Source organism: Podarcis erhardii (assembly GCF_964252035.2).
Source record: "Podarcis erhardii genome assembly, chromosome: 5".
Lineage (NCBI taxonomy): Eukaryota > Metazoa > Chordata > Lepidosauria > Squamata > Lacertidae > Podarcis > Podarcis erhardii.
This window is the reverse complement of record NC_138509.1, coordinates 17,255,112-17,279,149: the sequence shown is the minus strand read 5'-3', so window position 1 is coordinate 17,279,149 and position 24,038 is coordinate 17,255,112. Positions and strand designations below refer to the sequence as shown.

Here is a 24,038-nt window from a genome sequence, read left to right as displayed (position 1 = left end):
TGGAAGAAGTGGTACACTATAAATGCAATTAAGTATAGGTGTAGATCACATCCACACCTTACATTTAAAACAAATTTAAAGCACATAGCTTCTCCCAAAGAACCATGGGAACTGTCGTTTCCCCTCAGAGGGCTACAGCTGCGTCTTACTTGTACTTTCAATACATGGTGTGGATATGACCTGGGCTTTTGCTCTTTTGCAAAATGTAACTCCTGCTGGGATAACATTTAAGAACAAATAAGTCTCTTATAATGATGAACTGAATAGATAAAGAAGGTATAAAATATACAGATAAAAGGATCACGAAAATAATTCTAGTTAACGTTTTTTATAGGCATTTCAAAGGGAGAAAACAAAAATTCAGAATGTACTGAGGAGGAATACACAGCAGAATGGGCTAAGGGCAACACCTAGAAACCCCCAGGAAATAGTATTTCCATACCTTCCTTCCCCTTTCTGAGGAGGGTTGATTACTGGATAGGATAACCACTGCCTTTACCATTATCTCAAATAAACAGCTTGACAGGCTCAACGTGACAGACATCAATACTAATCTTCCCAGCCTGCCTGTAACCGGACCCTGAGACAAGGCAAACTGCACCTGCCTGTCCACAGGATGTACTTCTAACTTTACCCTCACAGAAACCACTAACAACACTTATTAGCGGCTTCCTTCCATGATAAGTGGTTTGTGCTACTTTTCTGGTTCCCATTATTATATTCATTTCATTGCAGCTCTGTGACGCCTGATACCTCCCTCCAAGTACTTTAGGGGTCCCACATCTGCCACCACACAGTGATTTGACATGACACAGTGACAGAAAACAGGGGAAAGGGATAGAAATAAAAGAACAAGGGATCAAAACAGCCTCATTTGGCTCTCTGTGCAGAGTGCGCCTATCAACACCAATAACTGTTAACAAAGAGCAAGGTGTCACACTAATGGAGGAGACGGATCACTCATGTCAAGGCCCCATTTGACTGGAAGGGATCAATCTTCTTTCTTGATGTAAAAGGACATATCAAATATTTAATGGGCTAGTAACTTTGGCTTTTGCATAACCATTCAAGTATTCGTACCTTGGAAAGATTCATTGCTATATTTTTTCCCCTAAGCCACATTGTGATAACTGTATTTTTCTCTTTCTTTCCCCAGCTCCAAAGCCTCCCACAGCTGTCTGCTAAATCCAAATAAGTGAGCAAGATATGCTATCTCTTAGATGAATTCCTATGGGAAGCTAACTTAATTTCATCATCACCTACCTAAAGGAGATTTGGGGGGGAAATGATATCAATGAAATAAATCACATCACTCTAGCATTTTTTGAGGAACACTATGGTTCAGTATTTTCACACACATCTTAGGTGTGTCACTGCCAGGACCAGGCTGGAACAGAGGGCAGTTGCACGTACCCAAACAAGAGGTTTCAACTGGAAGCTGACATCTCTACATCAGTAGGCACGGCTTTGTTGAATGGGCAATGGGAGGAGACTAGGCACTTAGTTTTTAAACCAGGCTGACCATTCCAGAGGCCTCCTACTGCTTGTCTGTCAAAATGTCTGATGGGGAACATCCCATTCCTTCTGAGTAGACTGTATGGCACACAAATAGGCAGTGACCCTGCATATCACGTTCTAATTATGATAAGAGAACAAGATGTTGCCTATCACTATTCTAGAATGAACTGGCTTGAAGCTGTACTCTTCCCATTGTTTGTGCCAAAGGAGCTATTCGTATCACCAGCCAGTCTTGAAAAGATGCTGCTGCTAATTTCATATAATAAATTGCCACCTTAATGTGTATGCTCAAAAGTGATATGATAGGCTTTTTCTGCTTCAAGGCTGTTATATCTCAGTCAGTTACTTAACCATGAAGATTTAAAGACTTCTAAGGCCAGTTCCTTATGAGAGATGTACTTCCAATTAAAATGTTCTACTCCCTAAATGAACAATAAGCTCCTTTATATAATAACCCAAGCTCCCCTTGTATATTAAATATTTTCACCATACAGAACTGCAAATAGAATAAGCATTTTTTTAAAGTCCAGTGAACAGATAAAACATGCCACAATTTTTAAACTAAATGATGCTATGAATTATTTTTCTTAATTTATATTGCAAAGCATTGTCAGTGTGGCATGAAACAAAATAAGAACAGCTTATGCTGACATAAAGAAATATACTGCATTTGCACACATTTAAAGCTGTTTAAACATGAAACTATGCTTTGTCAATGTACATGCTTCCAGCTGTTATGACATCCTATGGCAAATTTACAAGAAGAAAATACAATTTTGTGAGGTGGGATTAAGTGGAAATATCAGAATGGGCTTGTCCTGTAAGAACTGCTCAACAGTGGAGCAGACTACCTCAGAAGGTGGTGGTGGACTCTTCTTCATTGGAGGCCTTTAAGCAGATGTTGGATGGCCATGGGTCACAGATGCTTTCACGCCCATGGGGGAGCAGCTGGGTACACTTACCCTGGGCCTCAGAGGATTAAACTGGGGGGGGGGGCACCAACGGCCTGCCAGACTTACTCTGTTTGAGTTTATGACTTTATTTTAACAAGACTCCTGCCCTGGGCCTGAGACAAGCTCTGCACAGGCCTAGCTGCTTTTGCTGAGATTCCTGCATTTCAGGGGGTTGGACTAGATCAGTGATGGCCAAACTTGTCCCGCCAGCTGTTTTGGAACTACAATTCCCATCATCCCGACCACTGGTCCTGTTAGCTAGGGATGATGGGAGTTGTAGTTCCAAAACAGCTGGAGGGCCAAGTTTGGCCATTACTGGACTAGATGATCCTCAAGGTACCTTCCAACTCTACAATTCTGTGAGCTACGATTCTATAAATGTATCAAGTACTACAAGTGTCTAGTCAAATCAGTGCAAGCAGAAATAGCTTAGCCCACCAATACCAATTGGTGCTCCATTCTTGTTTATTGAAACTGTTTAAACATTTAGGCAAAACATAGCTTTGAAGCTAGTAGGCTAGAACATCATTACATATTTAAATTGAATAATTAAAAATACACCTCTGGGCTTAGACAATCTATTAATAAAAGCCAGGATCCACCCCAATTTTTTCTCACCTTGATCCATTTTGGGATCACACTAGTTCACACATCACAACACCACGGCACAAACAGAAAGCTGCAGCCAGGTCGGCCGGGGGGGGGGGGGGCATGGCTTGCAGTATTTAAACAGCCGCACGGCCAGAGGTTCTTCCTCTGGCTTCTTGGCTTCTCTGGATCTCGCACCCTCCAGCCCTTTTTTTCATGGGTTTGCTATATTGGCCTTTCTATGGAATACTGTTGGTCACCTGTTGAGGGGGCCTGGTAGGAATTTTTCCACTTGGCAAATTGGCACCAGCCATGTGATTTTCGCCTTCCTCATAGCAATCGTCACAACTTTGTAAGGTTTGGCGGTTAGGCATTGGTAAAACCTGGTTTATGGGAGGGGAGGTTGTGGCCATCACCTGCCCCTCTTCTTTAAGGGTATTCCATTAAAGGGATCCGGGGGTGTGGATTTGGGCTAGGGCCATGCCACGACCCCATCGGGGACCCTGGGGGAGCTCTCAGTTGATGTACATCAACAGGGTTCCCCCTACTGGTGGTTAACCCTTACTGGACTACCTGCATGGTGGGCAGGAGTCAGATATAGTCAGTTCAATACCAGTGCCTAAGCCAGTACCACTCACATTCTGTAACCAATAAAGTTGTGGCCTTAATTATCCCATTAACCAAAAATACTGGTGTCCATGTGTTATATTATTCAACACATGGGGGGGGGGAATCGGGGTCTTGACATGCAGAAAGAGGGCATGTCCTTTTGGTTAAAGATCATTGATGTGTCCATGTGTGTTTATTTACATGTATGTGCACCATGTAGATTTTGTGCACCATGTTGATATCAATTGGCAAAAATGAAGTTCTTGGATCCCTTTCAGTCCATCTAAGCTAGTCTGCACCACACCATCTTGTGACAGTGATTTACATCAGTTAATTTTGGATTATGTAAAGTACTTTCTTTCATCTGCCCTGAACCTACGGCTCATCAGTTTCGCAAGGTTTATTCCATGCTGCAGTATTATGCTTTGCCTTGCTCCGCTTGATTTCTGCTCCTCCTCTCATTGACTTTGCCCCACTCCCCAACCTTTCTTAGTCCCAACAACCTGTCCCTCCCCCCGCAACACAGCAGGAGATCTATGCCTGACAGGTACCCTTCCCAATTCAAACCTTCACCCACAAACACAAATCCATAATTCTTTAAGACGGTCCTTGACACGGATACGGATTCTTGGCGTTAAACAACTCCCCGCATCTCAGTTTAAAAAATAAATAGCGGTCCTGATCCAGGTTCACCAAACTAGATGACTTGCAGTGCCACTGGCTTTGAAAAACCCCTGTGTCTGAATTCTCTCCCAGGGCTAAAATGAAAAGGAGTTTCTTTTCTCAGTGACTTTGAAAAGAATGGAGTGGTGATTAACAGCAATATTTTTTTTTTAATGAAACACAACCCTTCATCCTTGCCATCTTCTGACCATCCTCGCTCGTCTGCAGCTCCCTGACAAGTAGAATAATAACGGTCATACATCACTGCCCTGAAAGTCCAATCATCTAAATCTTCACTCGCTCCAGCCTCTGAGACTCAATTACTTTATTGACATGCAATCTTCATAAGGGGAGAAATATTGTGCATGTAAGGTCACTTGGTTATGAAGACATATTATCATATTATCTGCATGAGGGTTGCAGGGCTAAGACCTGACAGAGCTAATTATAATGGTACATGATAGAGTGCTCAGTACATATTATTTGCTTGGCTGCAGCTAAAGGTGAGCTAAGACCCAACACCACACTGGCTCACATGAGAGTAACGCGCTTCTGCCTCAAAGGCCGTAACTTTTCAGAGCTTAACATTTTGCACGCAGTATATCCTGGCATTTTGTTTCTTTGTGTAACGTGCACGATACAGGAGGCACAAAATAAACTACTCCTAGCATTTTGCATAAGCAGTTTGCCAAAGTATAATATGCACTAGAACCCCACATGTACTATAATCTGAGCATACCCACTGCATAGTGAATGTCCCTGTATCATTCACAAGGAAATGGATGAGGGGAAAATGTGAATGTTGTAGCCCATACAAGGAACAGCAATAACTGCTTCCTAGGTGCTCAGACAGGTAAGTGAGCAAGCTCTACCTGAAAGCCCTTACGGGGGTAACACAGAATGCCCTGGCCTATCCTTGATGAGGCTTATGTTTTACCACAGCTAACTTCCCTGCTGTATCCTCCTTCCATCAGAGTCAAATTGTGGCACACATGCTGAATCCCTTTTGGCTAAATTCCTTCAGGTACCTGGTTCAGGATTAAGCACTGAGTCCTATGAGGTGTATTGTATCGTGGCTTTGGTGAGAGGACAATGTTTTTGTGGGTGGGCCTACCAAAAGACGGGTCCTGAATAGAGACTTTCATTATAAATTCCTAAGATCCTGCAATGTACAAAGTTTATAATTCTGAGCTCAGCAATTTATGTACCTTTTGTGTAGATTAAGATTAGGCAGAATTACATTGTTATTGTTACTGTTATTGTTATTATCATCATTATATCACCCTTCATCCGAAGATCATAGGGTGGTTCACAGCATAAAAATACAAAATGAGAAAACAAAATACATTTAAAAAAAACCCATTAACCTCCTTCCCACAAACACATTTAAAAGGTCATAGTGTTAATCAGCCAAAGGCCTGGTTATAGAAAACTGTTTTTGCCTGGCACCTAAAAACCTGTAATGAAGGCGCGCCAGGTGAGCCTCCCTGGAGAGAGCATTGCACAAATTACAGTTACCTGCTCAGCCTTCCACCAAGCTCCTTGACTGAATATGGATCTGAACCTCACTTCCAGATGCAACACTGCATTCACAACAGTAGTAGTAGTAGTAGTAGTAGTAGTAGTAGTAGTAGTAGTAGTAGTTTTTCAACTGTATTCCAAGGAATCCCAGGTTTCATTGGAAGTTTATCAGTGAAGATCACAAAAGGCTTCCATACCACAACTGATTCTCTCTCCTGCAATTTGCCGCTATAAGGGAGTTGAATGCATGTTCTGCACTCAGTCCAAACTAGAGAAGAGTAAGGCTCAAGGGACCATATCTATGTCTCACTGTAGAACATACTGCAGGATCCCATGCACTGGGTAGGGGTTACGTGACTGACAATGTAGACATCATGTCCTTAAAGCTCAAAGTCTAAGAACAGCAAAATGGTATGAAAACATTAATGGATGCATTTCTTCTCCCTAGTTTGGAAGAAGGTGACTGTAATCCCCAATTGCCCCCTACAATGTTTAACCTAAAATCTGTAACTCACTGATTTCTTCCAATTCAAGTTTCCAAAGCACAGTTTTCCTTCTTTCAGTTTTCTTCAGTACCCACATTTTAGTTTTTCCATTGTACTGATGCTACTGCTTAAACTGACAGTCAAACTGTGTCTTTTTGAACTACTGGCATAACACAGAACAGATTATTCTTTGATGTTCTTCTTTTCATTTTCCCCTCAGCAAGGAGCAGCAGCCATAGGAAACAAAGATAATGGAAGGGATACTGTAAAAAAATAGGCAGTTAACTGGCAATGATATTGTCTCAGTTTCACTGTGGAATGCTCAGAAAGTGTGAATTAACAGTCCAATACGTGTTAACCTATTTCCTTACATTCAAGTTTTTCTTTTTTTCTTGTTGTTATTGAATAAATCTCCTCCCCTTGTTCCATTTGAAAGTCTAAGTCATCTTAAAGAACATAATTATTAGTCCTTCATATACATTTTTATAGTAACCTTAAAAACTCGCAGACAATATATACTCCAGTGCTCAATGTTTACCAAGGACAGCTATTTGTTGTTGTTGTTTAGTCGTTTAGTCGTGTCCGACTCTTCGTGACCCCATGGACCAGAGCACGCCAGGCACTTCTGTCTTCCACTGCCTCCCGCAGTTTGGTCAGACTCATGCTGGTAGCTTCGCTTACACTATCCAACCATCTCGTCCTCTGTCGTCCCCTTCTCCTTGTGCCCTCCATCTTTCCCAACATCAGGGTCTTTTCCAGGGAGTCTTCTCTTCTTATGAGGTGGCCAAAGTATTGGAGCCTCAGCTTCGCGATCTGTCCTTTCAGTGAGCACTCAGGGCTGATTTCCTTCAGAATGGATAGGTTTGATTTTCTTGCAGTCCATGGGACTCTCAAGAGTCTCTGCCAGCACCATAATTCTTCGGCGATCAGCCTTCTTTATGGTCCAGCTCTCACTTCCATACATCACTACTGGGAAAACCATAGCTTTTACTATATGGACCTTTGTTGGCAAGGTGATGCCTCTGCTTTTTAAGATGCTGTCTAGGTTTGCCATTGCCTTTTTCCCAAGAAGCAGGCGTCTTAATTTCGTGGCTGCTGTCACCATCTGCAGTGATCATGGAGCCCAAGAAAGTAAAATCTCTCACTGCCTCCATTTCTTCCCCTTCTATTTGCCAGGAGGTGATGGGCCCACTGGCCATGATCTTTGTTTTTTTAATGTTGAGCTTCAGACCATATTTTGCACTCTCCTCTTTCACCCTCATTAAAAGGTTATTTAATTCTTCCTCACTTTCTGCCATCAAGGTTGTGTCATCTGCATATCTGAGGTTGTTGATATTTCTTCTGGCAATCTTAATTCCGGCTAGGACAGCTATAGATGAACTACAACAAAATTATTGAACTACAACAAAATTATATTGTCTACCTCACAGTGTCTCCATGGCAGAATGGATCCACATGCAAATACCAACATCAATTTCTTATGTGTTTTTGCCAGTGAAATAAGCATTTCTGTAAGCTATTGTATCTGATTACCAGTCCATTTATACATCAACCCAATTCCTGTCTGTGTGATCTGGCTAGTTGAGTTCAGGGCTCTGCTTCAGATGTAGTTATAACAACATGAGAAGAGTCTTGCTAGATTAAGCCAATCCAGCCTAGCATCTTGTTTTCGCTGATGCCAACCAGGTGTCTAAGGGAAGTCCAAGAGCAGGACCTGGCTGCTACAGCATTCTCCCTACCTGCAGTTCCTAGCAACTGATATTCAAAGTCATAGTGCCTCCAATACAGGACACAGAATATAGCCATCATGGCTAAAAACCATTGAGAACCAGTCTGAGGTGAGACCAGGCAGTTCTGGTCAACCACCTGTAGGCCAGCTAGCTGAGTTGGGGAAGTTGTGTCAGCAAAGGTATAAAGTCATCTGAAGCCTTTAAGAACCTGGCAGGACTTGATCTTCCTGTGGCTCTGTCCCCTCCCCCCAAGAGCTGCTTGCAATATTTAAAGGACCTGTGGCCTATTCTGCAGCTAGATGCTCCTGCGTGGCTGTGGAGCAGGAAAGGCTGCAGGGAAACCATCCTCGGTGTAGGAGGAAGTAGTTGGTGCATCCTCTGAACCAGAGTCCTGCTAGGGCCAGTGCTGGGACCCTGAGGCAGGGGACATAGGGCAGCTCTTAAATTGGTTGCAGAGTGATTTGGTGCTGGATAAATTAAGGTTAAGCATATTTCAAATCAAGAGACAATACCATAATTCAAATTTTGTTCTGCTAATTGTTGTCATTCCTTAAAACTGTAATTGCACGTTGTTTTATAAACAGATTTAATACAAATGTGGTTACATTCATCTGCTGCTCATGGCCTCCTCATCCTGCTTTTAACATGTGTTTTGCCAGTGAAAAAAGCGGCCTGAAGGCAAAGCGGAGTATGTAGTAGATAACACCACACCAGGGAAGTCAGAGAGAGATCCAGATGCTGGAGTAGAGGTAAGGTAGAGTGTCCAGTCAGGGGTGACAAGAAGAAAGGGGAACAGATCCTTGCCAGAGTGGGAGAGGAGGGGAAAATGACTCCTGAGGAATCTGGAGGAGGAAAGGGTGTGTGAGAGAACCCATGGTCAGAAGAGTGTCTTCCTAATATCTGGAGGAACTGATGCTCAGAGTGAAGAGATGCTTGAAGGTCTGGCTCATCAAGGAGTGGTGGATGTGCCAGTCAGCAACAATAAGCCCTATGACCATTTACTGAAAGTCTTCTCCCTGCCCAAGTGCCCAACCCTTAACCCACAGTAAACACGGACGCTCCCCCACAGAAAATCAGTACTGTATGAAGTCTGAGTTCCGCTTCCCAAGTTGGACACCAAAGCCTGACAAAGACTACACAGCCAGCCCTATAATTCATATCTTAGATACTGCAACGTGGGAAGCACTGGTGCTTACTATCAGAAGTTGCCAGTGACACCAGAGGACATCTTTGAAATGCTGCTGAATGTGTGGGAAAGGTGTGAGTGATCGCAACATTGGTAGGAGGAAATCATCCTTCCTCCCTGGAAAGCCTGCAAGCTGACAAAGTTTGGTCAGACTTGTTGTGCTCTGCAGTGTGGTTTCCCAATTATGATGTCACCCAAACAGCAAGCATACCACTGTCACTAGGTGTTGGGGCTTTGCCATTTAAAAAATCACATTCCAATGTGAATATAATGAAATTTTATTCCTGCTGTCAGCTTTGGGAGTGAGGCAAAGGAAACTGAGGGGTACATGTGGAGTTCAAAGGGTTTTTGAAATTTCCATCTCTTCCTTCTAGACACAAAGTGTTGTGCTTTGAACTCATGAGTGGGGTGTTTTACCTACATTTGTTTATCTTAAATAATGACCTGTTTTTGAAATCTATATATCTTCTAAAACACTAAAGAATGCATGTCATTTCAGCTTAGTTGCAACTGTTGTAATTAATCATAGCCCCTGGTTTAATTTGTTACATTTTTAAATTATGTAATTTGAAGGGATGTCTTCATCATATATGCTTCATAAATGCCTGTCTCTTACAAAAGCAGAATTTTTTGTGTGTGTCTATCTCCTTCTGATGCTGAGCTGAGGAAGAAGAGGCAAACAACCCGACCAAACGTAACAATTTTGGGGAGAAAGGTTTTGCAAATTGTGTCCCCGTACTGGCTGATTAGACAAGCAGCAAAACCAGCCAGTCAGTTATTGCAACAACAAAACCCTTGAAAGCCATAAATCTCTGTCTAATAAAATGAGCTGTTTATTTAAACTTTGCTGTGCAGTGATGGCCTCTTGGAACGAAGGAAAGAGCCTTCACAGCACAGACCTTGGCAAGCAAACAGGCAGAACAAAGCCAATGAACGACAGCAACAGTAGAGAGAACAAGATGTGGAATGTGAACAGGAAAAAGCTACATATGTAGTTTTTAAAGTGAGTACATGAAATTTTGTTGATGGGAACACAAAGGAAAAGGTCACCCCCTCGGGCCTCAAAGCCATTTTATTAAGGAAATATGAGGACTAAAAAGGAAACAAATGCTAATGGCATGCCCCAAACCATGAAACCATATATATATATATATATATAGTCAAAGTAACTTTGAAGCTAACAAGGCCAGGCATGCAATTTCAGGTCCCTGTGTTTTAGATGAACTATGGAATGTAAGGCATTCAATACATTTGGCTGAATTGTGAAGTGTACGTGACTAGGTGTCACCCACCTAGCTATAATGCATGTGGACAACATGACAATGCTGATATCACCCATAGTGCAGACACAGCTGGGACGATCTCCAGAGAATGGGTGCTGGGCAAAAATAAAATGAAAATGAGCAGCAACAGCCTTTGGGAAAACAAGAAACCTGTGCCAAAAAGGCGACAACCGAAAGGGGATGACACAAAATACTTGGGAGGCCAAAGCGGGACCTTTTTGTCCATATTAAGGTGCAGGCTAAGCAGAAAAGGTATATAACATTTTTAAAAGGTTCTCCCCACCCCACAATCATATTCAGTATGTTTGGCTATAATGAGTATTATGTGTAACGAAGGCATTTTGTCATGTTCTTTGTGAAGGGCAGAACACATGTCACTGACTGGGGCAAGAAAAATATGTCAAGAAAATGTATCCCACTGGTTTCAAATGCTGAATATATTATTACTTCATGAGGAATGTAAAACTAACCCCTTTGATAAGAATAGTAATTGTTTGCGAATCTCTAGCATGCAGGTCACACACTGAGGAAAAACCTGGAGAGGATTCCTCATGTGCCTGGAATTCTGAGGTGAGGAGGGACCTCCCTGCTGTCACCTTTCCGGACAGGATAGGCTTCAGGGACTGTCTTGCCATTGCCTCAACCAACATTCTCTGATGTGAAATTTTATTTATTTATTTATTAAATTTCTATAGAGCCCTTCATCCGAAAACCACACGATGGTTTACAATATAAAAACACAAAATACATACCGTAATAACAAACAAAAGCAATATCCCCATCCCCACCATACACAATTTAAAAGGCCAGAGATTGATTAGCCAAAGGCCTGGGAGAAGAGGAAGGTTTTTCTTGGTGCCTAAATATATGTAATGAAGGTGCCAGGTGAGCCTTCCTGAGGTGAGCATTCCACAAGAGGGGAGCTACCACTGGAAAGGCCTGTTCTTACATTGCTGACCTCTGGACATCTCAAAGATGTCCCAAGAGAAGGAAGGGGAATCTGTGGCTCTTCAAATGTTAGGCTCCCATCAGCCCCAGATAGCATGGCCTATCAAGATTGATGACAGGGGTTGTAGCCCAACCCATCTGGAGGGCCACAGGCACCTAAATTCTGCTCTAGAGCTTTATTTTGCTTTATGTTCCCTGGAAAAATCTGCTAGGCTAGCAGTACGTTATAAAAGCAATGATGAACTCAGCTGATGAAACATGTTTTTCATCCACTGGTAAATCATCTGTCATCATGCTAAGGCCAAGCATCACTGACCACTTCAGTCTCCAAAGTATCCTGCTCTAAATATAGTTTAATAATGAAAGCATTCAGCTTCCCAGTGGAACAGATGACTACTGTCAATAAATCAAATGAGCACTAGTAAAATGCAGGGTCTGAAAGGTCTTGTTTCACTTTATAATCTTGTTTGCATCTTTCATCTTTGCCCCCAGTAAAATAGATGTGTGTGTACAGGTGGGGTGGGTGGCCAAGCAAGTATCCCAACTGCCAATGAAAATTATGTCTTAAAACGACATAGTCAAGTATATCAAATATGGCTGTAGTCTCTTATTCTTCAAGTCATACTGAGGGGCATTTTACATTTGTCCCAGCACCCTTGAAAATAGACTGTATGGGTCCGTGGGGAGTTCAAACATGAAACACAGAATGGTATCCTGACTGTGTGAATGAGCAAAAATCTCATTTCAATGTCTTCATCTTCAAGGAAGAGGGCACATGGAATTGTGTTTTATATTTTTCCTGGCCTCCTTGAATTGGGTGTCAAATTGGCTTTCATCCTTGAAATTCAGAAGGTTGTCCAGGATTTGCATTGGTGCCTCATTATTCAACATAGATGTTCACATTCAGTTGTATTTTGCCCCCCCCCCCCCGAAAATGGGAGAAGAGTAGGAGAGAGCATCAGCTCAGGGGGCTCAATAATGTTGAACTGGGATTATTCTGGAGATCCGAGCCCTCCTAAAGCCTCATTGTGTTGTTGTTTCTGCAGCTTACAGCTGATTTTTAAAAGGCTATTAACGTAGTAAGAGGACTGAAATGAAACAAAACTGTTCAGGGAAAAAATATTTTAAAACAACATGCTCAGAATTGTCCCTTCCCTACCCACTCGGGTATGTCACATCAACAAATGTGGATATGTTTGTACTTAAGATGGCTATGTCTCTGGTTGTGTGAGAATTCAACTGGAATTCCACATGTAGCTTACAACAGAAAAGCAGCAGTGTTTGTTTCCTGGGAAATGATTCAGAAAAGAAACAAACATATAACTGGATTAAGTTCACAACTCAAAAAAGCAGCAAAAAGTCTGATCATAAGCGTGAGGCACAGAGACAGTCACTTAATAGCATTCATAAGGTGGCATTATTTAGTTGTAGAGCAGGATGAAAATGCTTAAATGGTCCATAATGGGGTACAAATATGGATGAGGCAGCTGAAAATTTATATATTTTTTGTGTTTTTATATTGTAAACCATCCTGTGATTCTCAGAGGAAGGGTGGTATAAAAATTTAATCAATAGTAATAAATATAATAATACAGATGATTGGGTTATAGTTCAACATATGGAGGGCATCAGGTTGGGGAAGGCGCCTAACGAATAATTAAGACCGGAAAACCTCAAATATTAACAATGTTCAAGAGATATAATTAAGTACCTGCATTACAGATGGCCCAATGATAGTCTTTTTCAAAACTGTGTTCTTATCTGGACTAATTTGGAGTTCATTATATGAAATCAGGAATTCCTTAATAAAATGAGAAAGGTGGACAAATATCTCTGAAAGACTCTGTGCTCATCAGTACTGATTTCTCCCTTGCAAGGGGCATCCTGCAAGAGGATGGAAAGCAGATCTTATGCCACAGTGTCCATTTAAGCAAGAAGACAGTGAAGGCCAACAAGCCCAAATGCACTCCATGAGTGTGTCCTAGTATATGCCAGATAAAGAAGCCTTTATGACATGGGTTCTATGGTTGACGTGTGTGGGTCCTCAGCACATGAATCAATGTAGAAAGGGCTCCCCAAAGGAAAAGGGTTTGCAAACCACCCCTCCATTAATTTAAGCACTGAACAGAATACACATAAAAGGTACACACAGTTGGTAACTTATAGTGCATTATGAAGTACGCTATGGAGTAGCATTCCCAGACCTTTTCTGTTATTATTAACATTTATTTAAACAGTGCCATCAATGTAGAGGGCTCTGTACACAATTAAAATAAGAAAGTATAACTCAAATCTAAAATACTTTCTCTTCTGATAGAACTGATGGTTAGTCTATTTCAAACCGTTAAGTCAAAGCAGGCTCCCTTTCAGCATGTCAAATTAATGCAAGTGAATGCAAAGCATTAAGGACTCCCCACCCTCCTAAAACGACACCAATATTTCTTAACCCACAGAGTCAGCAGTTCTCCAAAACCATCCAAATTTTAAATAAATAACATATGTGAATATAAACTAACTCTGCCCAGCTTCATTTTATTATTTTTGCCTTGTAATTTATTGAGTTCCATCATTAAACAGATTTGGGGGGGGGGTATATACAGGAGATAAAAGAAAAACCTAAAGCTTTTTGGCTGTTTTGATCACCTTCTTATATTACAAGTTTTTCAAAGCCTCCCCCCTTCACTTAAATACTAAGGTTAGCCACATAATTGCAGATCTTTTTTTTCTTCTGGTTAACATCAGTCCATTACTAGGCTAAGTAACAGGATCTTGGAATCAGCTGCTGGGTCTGACCTCTACAGCTCACTCATTTGAATGTTCTTGAAGTGACATTGCCTGTCACAACTCATCAACTGATCACATTCTTAAAGTGAGTTATCTTCTTAAATTGCCATGATATTTTCCCCCTCCACCCTATTTAAATATATGGTTGTACACTTTGCCTTTCATATACCAGATTCATACTTTGCCCTGGAAAGAGTAACAGATTCTACTATTTTTGCAAACCATTTCCACTCACAATATAAATCAAACTCTGCTTCAAGTTGTTAAAGGGTTTGGCATTGGCTATAAAAAGGTGAGAATGTTTCTAACGCATCCAATGATTGTTTTGAAGCCAGTTTAAACATAGAGAAGAAACTAAACTTAAGTATTTGATGACATTTTGGAAACTCATGATGAGTGTATGCTGGGGAGTTAAGGAATGTTCTGGTCCAATAAAATGTATAACCTTAATCTGTTTTTTAATCTTATTCTGTGGGACTGTGGCAAAATGAACAGGCACACTTCACTTGGCCACTGACTACTTTTCCATGGTGTATCACTCCACTGAGCCTGTCCTGCCACTTACCTCTTCAGAGTTTTTGTGCCACCCCTCAGAGTCTTGGTTTACCTTCACCTCTGAGTGTGCAATTTCTAGTTCACTAAGTCTTCTCATAAATATGCAACCCGCTTTCTGTCACCTCTTTAAGTTGGTGATTAATTATTAGGTGTGAGGGTTATCAAGATATTCTGAGTTTTTGCCCCTTAAAACAAATTATTAACCTTTTTTTTTAAAAAAAATCCATAAACAAAACACTTCAAATTCATCAGGTTTTGTTACACTAATTGGTTCTATATTCTTTACTGTAACCAATCCAATCTTTATCTTGCAAGTTCCAAAAGTGACAATATGTTGAAATCACTATTGTGGGAAAAACCTCAGGGCAAAGAGGAATTTTCAACACTCTTTTCAGATATCAGTTTGAAATTATCAAAGTTTTCTTGGATTCACAATAGATTCTTGCTTTGACCATTTTTGTTGTTGTTGTTGTTGCTAAATGTAAGGTAACTTTCAAGTCCACGGTTGGATCTGTGGAAAGGAATTGAAGCATGTGCATCGTAAAACTGCCAGTGGAATCAGACGCGTGAGGGATGCACCTTGATTTAAATCTTGGAATAAGAACTTTAATATTTGGAACTGGTAGATTATGATTTCTAAATTATGAGGAATTATTCTATTTGCGAGATACCTTAAAACCTTCTGGGGAAAATGGGGGTGGCTGTGCCAGTTCATAGTATGAGTCAATGTCTGAATGTTAGGGGATAGTTTGTTTTATCTAGGGTTTGTACTTCTTGGGCTGGCCAATTTATTGCCGCCCCCGCCCCCGATTTCTCCCTGGTCAGAGAACACACTAACAGGCACTGAGACATCAAGTCTTACAGACAAAAGCCTGTCTAATGTACATGTATAGTAAGGCTCATCTCCAAGAATGAAAATGGGTAAATATTAGGAAAGAAATTACACAAATCACTTTCCCAACTTACATAGCCTTTGGATCCAGAAATAAAAAAATGTGTATCTGTTTACCTGGGGCAAACTTGCAACAATTCTCAGACACAGTGATTTTAGAATATGAATTCATAACACTGGTTTTTAGTGAACTGAAGTCAGCTGAAAATTATGTTGATCTCAGGTCATGCTGGCTGCAGGCCGGCCCTTATTGTACAGTGACTGGCTGGTGTGAAACACAGACTCATATTCAAACAGTGAAGATTGTCCCAAAAGTCTGGCAGCAATGAGGACATTCTTGGATTTGCAAACCCCTCTGACTAGCAAACACCAGGACTACTCTGAGTACTGAAGGAACATCATTCTTTGCAAAGGATGAACAAAGGATGTTTCCTTCCATAAAGACTTGAGAAATTGGAAAATAACACTGCATAGGTAGATAATATTTTCTAAGTATTGTCTTTTCAGGAAACATTAGGCACTACTGGGGAGCGGGGAGGTTGCCTCTGGGCTTTTGCTAGTACTAGATACGTCAAAGGAGGTTTTCACTAGTAATTTGGGAAGCTTACGCCTCTGGGAGTCACTGCTGTGATTTCAAAATAGAATTATCCGATGCTGTGTGATTTCTTGAATCATTGGTTTCCCATCTCATCCACCTTATTTCTTCATTTCCCCTTTTATTTTGCACGATCCAGCAGCAAAGGAGATGAAAGAAGAAAGGCACCTTAGGGAATAAAGGGAGTAGTGTACTTATCCTCCCCATTAATACATAAACAAATTTACATATAATTATCTGATTAAGCTGCCAAGTGATTAACTCTGTGGAACATTCTGTATCTGTGAATTTATGCAGGTCTATCTATGTAGTGGCATATCTGGGAAAGTTATCTACATTTTTAAAAACCTGTGTTTTAACTTGTACTACGTCCTTCACCTAGTCAAGCTAATACTAATATACATTTTTAAAGCATGCAGGCTAGTCTTGTATAAAGTGAAAGTTGCTCCCAAACTAACCCTCCAGGGAAAGTCTATCTTCATCAATAGAGGAATGATAATACTGATCAACCCTACAGTGCTATCATAAAAAAATCCTGCTTTTTCTGCAATTTCTGAGATAATCCATAAGAAACAATTAGAACATTTATTCTGAAGTACTTCTTCATGCTAAGTACTAAGTAATTTTGCTATTGCTCACTCAAGAAAAAATGCAGCATTGCAAGTAGTTGTCAGCCGAAAGCCCTGATTTTCCACTCCACAGGCTTTCCTGCCCAACATTCAGTGCTATTTTTCTAGAAAAAGAGGTACTGGAACTCACCATGTACACCAACCCTTGTTCTCTTATACAGTGGTGCCCCGCAAGACGAATGCCTCACAAGACGGAAAACTCGCTAGACGAAAGAGTTTTCCGTTTTGGAGGTGCTTCGCAAAACGAATTTCCTATGGGCTTGCTTCGCAAGATGAAAATGTCTTGCGAGTTCCTGCGGTTTTTTTCCCTCCCCCCCCCCTTTCCAAGCCGCTAAGCCACTAAACCACTAATAGCGCTAATCCGCTAAGCCGTCAATGGGCTTGCTTCGCAAGAAGAAAAAACCACTAGACGAAGAGACTCGCGGAACAGATTCTTTTCGTCTTGCGAGGCACCACTGTAATGGCAAAAGTGCCAGGACAGAGTTCCAGTGAGTTCCGGCTGAAAAAAAAAGTCCGGCGTATTATTGACGGATGAAGGTCCCTTTGCAGGCCAGTCTGGAATCAACCTGTCCTTTGTAGAGGACTAGTCTCCACGTGTCAATGCATTAAAAGCATACAATAAGGGTGTAACATATGGGACAGGGAAGAGGTCAATATGCATCTTCATAAGGATCAAGCAATAGTGGGAAAGGGGCTACCTGAAAAACGTCACATCTGCCAGAACTTTATTAAGGTTTTCTGGAGGCACGCAGACTGCAGAAAGAACATGGGCATCTAACCATGGTGTTTACAGTAACTGATCACAGAGCTGCTCTGTAACCACAAAAAGAGATTGCTAATATTATCTGCTAAGCGAGAAGCAACAGAGTACCTAGGTGGTTTTGCCAATGCACCATACACTTGATCTTCCCCTACTTTCTCCTACCCTGCTTGCCTTGCTTGGCAGGTTTTAGCCCAGAATGTTTATGTGGCTGCTGCCACTCCATAACTTAATGCAGTGGTGGTTGTGGAAGTGCCAAGGACGCCACACTTCTCATTACCTCCCCCTGTTTGGGCAAGCTGGAGAACTTCCTCTAGCTGGATTCTTCCCAATGGCTGCCAGTTTCTGGTCCTACTTTAAAGGGATTTATATCTCCTGAATTCTTCACACCTTGGAACTGTGTGCAGCAGAACTTAAAGGAAATTCTTGTTTAACAATGCACTTGAACTTAAAGTAGTAACTTACACTGATCAGCACACTGTGGCATGAGTTCAACATACTGAAAGTCTGAGCAAGCTCTTCCAAAGAAATCCAAAGCGTGCTGTGTGCGTTTGGAAAGTATTCCTTCCAGCCGAATTTGAGCAGGCCTGGCAGAATAAAAGCCTTTGATTTGAGGGGAGAAAATATATTTAGGATTTTGCAATGGGCCCTTTGAGGGTCATTTATTGTGCATACTTTTCAGCAGTACGTCTGAAATTAACATTGCCTCTTTGCAAAGCAACAGGAGGTCATGTTATTATGCGAACACAATCAGTAGAATTGGTTATGACTAGGTTTTCTTTCTGAAAATGACAGTCTATGCTACAGCAGCCGTTATATTAATATTTTCTATTTTACTAAAAACAACAACAAAAAAAACAAAAAAAACCCTGAAAATTTTACTGTGCAGCTGATGGAGTTGTTGTAAACTAAAAGATCGCATGATCTGATCAAGACCCAAAGAACCCACTTTTAAAATACCCAAACCATCTGGCTGGCTGTCCCATGATAAATCTCTATGATAAATGTCTTCGTTTTGATGTTACAAAGGAACCACAAACCTGCTCAGTTTTTGGCACAGCTGAACACTCACTGGCAACAGTAGAATAGAACTCACATGTCCAAAAATAGAGAAATAAATCATTTTGACCTGTGGGGGTGTAATAGATTTAGAAAAAAGCTGATTGTAATTAAAGGGAAAAAAGGGTTAGCCATTATAATTTATCTCTGGAGGGAAGGTGTATTTTTAAAGTTCATTCACTGCATTATTCCGACACATAGATTCATATCAGTATATTTCAGCATAACTGTATATTTACAGTTTGATTCATATAACCACATGCAGGATATTTGGTGGGGGGGGGACACAAATTGATTGCATTCCCAACCCCTAATATGCTGAACGCACATCTAGTATTCTATTAGTGACTGAATTTATATTCAGGGCCATTTCACACATTACCCAAAGACAAGCTTGTGTTTGAAATTGAGTGTGCATTCAACAGGAGTTTGTAAATAGCCTTAATGAGTGTATCTGCATCTATACATTTTGCAATCATACTTTACATTTTTAGGTGTAGCACAGCTGCAAATGTAATGTATGAAGTGGTCAGTTCCAGGGGAGTTCCTTTGGATGCCTGGGAACACCCCCCTCTGCCACTGTTACTTTCCCGTTCCCCAAAGGTAAGATATTGCAGACAAATAGTAGTGGTTTGAAAGACTGAAGAGAGCAGCGCTGCTTGCATCAGCAACCTTGCAATGCATCCTAGTCCGGAATCCAAAGAACCACAACCAGGATCTCAAGAACCATGTAACTATTCCCGCCTCTCCACCACTTGCTATACAGTGGCACCTTGGTTCCCGAATGGCTAAGTTGCCGAACAAATCAACTCCTGAATGCTGCAAACCCAAAAGTAAGCGTTCTAGTTTGTGAACATTTTTCGGAAGTCGAACATCTGACACAGGCTTCCACTTGAGTGCAGGAAGCTCCTGCAGGCAATTGGAAGCTGCGCCTTGGTTTTCGAACGCTTTCATGAGTCGAATGGATTCCCGGAATGGATTAAGTTTGAGAACCAAGGTACCACTGTATTGCAATCCACTTCTGAAACAAAAGGGAGTCCCAACAGCACCTTGTATCAAGTGTAATTGTAGGAGTCTACTGTGGCGCTGTGGGTTAAACCACAGAGCCTAGGACTTGCCGATCAGAAGGTCGGCGGTTCGAATCCCCGCAACGGGGTGAGCTCCCGTTGCTCGGTCCCTGCTCCTGCCAACCTAGCAGTTCGAAAGCACATCAAAGTACAAGTTGATAAATAGGTATCGCTCCGGCGGGAAGGTAAACGGTGTTTCCGTGCGCTGCTCTGGTTAACCAGAAGTGGCTTAGTCATGCTGGCCACATGACTGTACGCCAGCTCCCTTGGCCAATAAAGCGAGATGAGCGCCGCAACCCCAGTCGGCCACGACTGGACCTAATGGTCAGGGGTCCCTTTACCTTTACCTTACTGTTTAAAAAAATACAAAAAGCCCCACAAACAAAATCCAACTAGACAAACTGACAATACCCCTCATCAGAATAGAGGAGGGGGGAAATGTGCCCCAATGGGCCAGTCAAGGGACATCCAAATTCCTTTTCAGCCCTCATAAAGTGTGACTGGTTAATCTCATACTACTACAGAGCAGGTGGGCAGGATTCCACAAATGCAACAGATGCCGAGGGTGCTACTGCCCCTTGTCCCCCTAATGTGCTTCTTCCTAATGGGATATGGGGCAAACTCATGGGACTCCTGCTGTAAATGTGGGACAATCCTTGTGGGAACTGTTGGCTGTTTCAGTAAATTGATTTGATTACATCTCACCAAGATTGCAAAAAAACAGTTTGTGCTATGGCATACACTACAACATTTCACAGATGTAAATAGGGATATTCTTGTGCACTTCTACTCCCACAAGTCTTAGTCACGACCATTTGCACTAGAAACACATTGCTGAAGGCTCTTTTCCACCTGGTGTACTGATTGCCCAGAGTGTGTTATTTTAGCCAAAACAACACAAGAAAAACAAAATTGTGTTTTGTGAAATGGCAAATGGCAAATTATATGGGCTTTGTTATTAATTACTCCCATTTGTACTAGAAACAAGATATATCTGAAAGGGTCGACCCTAAATGACCACTTTCATCACCTTATTTGAAGGTTGGAGGACTGCTGTTTTCATTTCCCACAATTCTTCTGTATATTTCTATGTCGATCTAGCATTGTTTCCAGGAGACTAATGGGAAATAAAAATGGTGACCAGCTGCCACCACTGGGTTACAGCAGTAAATCTGATGAGCACCCAAATGCACATCCAAGTGTCAATGTTGTGCACCCACCCTGCATTGCTTTTAATGGGGTGTGAATTGCAATGCAGTTCTCCAGTCTCATTCTGGCACATGAATGTCTGTTTTTAAGTACAACTAAAGCCATGTAGGGCAAAGTACAGGAATCTAAATAGCTTGGGAATCAGGTGCAGAGACAGCTAGGTTCATTGATTTGTGAATGCATATTAGAAAGTCAGGAATTAAATACAGTTGTAGACTCATAATAGCCATCATTTTACCGACACATAAATCTACCGATAAAATCATAAAATACCAAATATGTATAGATTACATGCTAAAATGATCTATATAGCCTGGACTCTTCACAAAAGAGCAAGGAAAGTGTTTTAAATTACCGTACAACTTTCAATTACACATATTGAATCAACTCTTGATGAATTATAATGTGAACTTCTTAGAAAATGACTGCTAAGAAAACAATTTGATTATATCCCCTTCTTTAGCCCACAAATAAAAGCAAACTATTCTCCACTCAATAAGTGGGTAATTTTTGTTTATCAACATACCTTTCTCTCAAAATTCTGCAATGCTAAAACCTGTTTCTTTTCTCTGAATTCACTTGTGCATGGAAATATTTTAGTGGGCTGGTTCACTTTGCTCATGTACACACATCAAATAATTTGAATAGGAGGATGAATAATCACAGATTAAATACTGCAGGAAGACCTGTCTTCACTCTGGTGCACCATGAGGTATAGAAGCCAGTCAGAGAAGGGACCTGAAGATGGTCCAGAATGCAGCAGAAGGCATCTAAGAGGGGCCCAGCACAAAGGAAATGCAGATAAGCAAGGGTTAAAAGCAAAAACCACTCAATGGGTACAAAATGGAAGAGACAAAATGAACTGTGGGGAGGAGGAAGCCCAGAGAGAAATGAGATGGGAAGCCCAAAAAGCAGGAAAGAGAGTGGAATGCACCTTGGACTGGAGTGCTGAGACCATGGCCAACTGGTCCCATGGATGGAGGCAAAGGGTCTGGTAACAAGATACTGCTATATTGTTCTTACTGGGATCCCAGATAAAAGAAAATAATGCTTTGTGGCAACAAGTGCAACAAGCAAGGAGGCTTCTGGTACAACTCTGTGCCCTAAGAAGCTGGAAGGCAACCAGGGACAAACCTGGTATGTGTTAATCCATAATAAATCCCAGGTTTTGTTTGAAGTACTTGTCATGCAAGATTCTACTTACCACAAATTCTTATTACTTCACATACAGTGCAATTCAATAGTTCACACTCTTGGCTCCCCCTCAGCAAAGACTGGTTCATGTAGAGGCACATCAGTTAATTCCTCTGTATTTCATTAATATAGTTTTGATAGCTGGGCAGTCGAATATGTGAACCAACCCCATGGAATAACATATGCAACACAGACAGATATGAAAGTTCTGGCTTTATCTTTAGATCTGTGATGGTCGGTTCGTTGACATAAAGTTAGCATTTTGTATTCCAGTTGTCAAGTAAGGAACATGTATGTGTAACTCAGACCAGTCAATCAACACATCTGGAAGTAGGGGACTGGTTTAGATGGTGACTTTTTTTTTTACATGATGCTCTCAATGAGGTAGTGATGGCATGTAGAAACATAATGTATATACTCAGACACACTTGGAAATAGGGGATGGGGATAAATTTGATTCAGTTCACATTTAAGTGAACTTAATTAATTCACACTTTCTGAAACAATACACTAACTGAAGGAGTGTCATTCTTAAAAAATGGCACTTCTCTGAATAGTGTAATGCAGCTATCCAGTCAAATAACTTGTACAAAAATGCTTATACCGGGGGGGGGGTGCATAGAAATGCAGCTGTTAGTGAAAATAATGTACAGAAATCCATTATACAGCTGTACCTTGGTTGTTAATTGCCCTGGAACTCAGACGTTTTGGCTCCTGAACAACTGAAACCTGAAAGTGACTCTTCCGGTTTTCTAACTTTTTTTGGAAGCCGAACATCCGGCACGGCTTCTACAGCTTCTGATTCAGAAGCTGCAATTTGGAAGTCAAACACTTTGGAAGTCAAACGGACTTCCGGAACGGATTCCATTCAACTTCCAAGGTACGACTGTATTAGGTAAGAAAGCTTTGCAAAATTGTGCATATTCGGTAAAATGGCATACAAAATGTGCTTATTAGGAGAAATTCACACATCACAGACTGATGCAGAAATGTGGAGAGCTGAATTTTACATTAGTCAAATTAGAAATTGAGTGAAATCAAAATTCAGATTCACCCATGCCTACTTAGAATATATTTCTGTGATCAAAGGTGTCCCCCAAGTGTTCTGCTCTGACTGTGAAAATTCCACCCAACTGTACCAGTCATACTGAAGCTTCATGTGGCATTGTTTTTACTTGATTGAGGGCTTGCACATACAGTGGTACCTCAGGATGCGAATGGGTTCCGTTCTGGAGCCCCGTTCGCATTCCGAACGGAACGCAAGACGCGATAGCGCGTCTGCGTGTGCGCGGGTGGTGTTTTGCCACTTCCGTGCATATGCATGATGTCATTTTGACCATCTGTGCATGTGCGAGTGGAGAAACCCAGAAGTAACAGGCTCCGTTACTTCCGTGTTGCCGCAGAGCACAGCCTGAAAGCGCTCAACCTGAAGATTATTTATCCCGAGGTATGACTGTACTCAAGGATGATAGCATGGAGAAAATTCAGTAGCGAAACACAAAATGTGAGCAGGTCTATAACGACATCTGTGAATTGATCCTAGTTTTAAAACAACAACAACAAAAACACAGGCCTCTCAGTCTGGAAGAGTCAAATGGGGAGGGGGGCAGGATATCATGTGTGTTGCCCTGAGGTCTTTGAGCAAAGGGAAAGATAAAAATGTTTTAAAAGTGTAAAACAATGATCTGTGATGACCCATTCATTCAGAGTCATCACTCGAAATTGCAGGAACAGAGTAATAATGGACATTTGTCTGAGAAGGCACTTAAAGTGATGAAATAGTCTTCAATTGATTTAAATCAATCCCAGC

The 24,038-nt window shown here is 41.4% G+C and overlaps 1 protein-coding gene and 1 long non-coding RNA gene across 2 annotated transcripts in view; both read right to left on the bottom strand.

Annotated features, from left to right (window-relative positions):
* Window positions 1-24,038, bottom strand: part of LRMDA (leucine rich melanocyte differentiation associated) — a 734,468-nt gene that overhangs the window by 63,350 nt on the left and 647,080 nt on the right.
* On the bottom strand, window positions 17,398-21,632 carry LOC309343215. Its single transcript, XR_014157193.1, has 3 exons — window positions 21,561-21,632; window positions 17,638-17,752; window positions 17,398-17,438 (listed from the first exon to the last, which is right to left on the bottom strand). It is a non-coding gene; the product is annotated as an uncharacterized lncRNA (long non-coding RNA).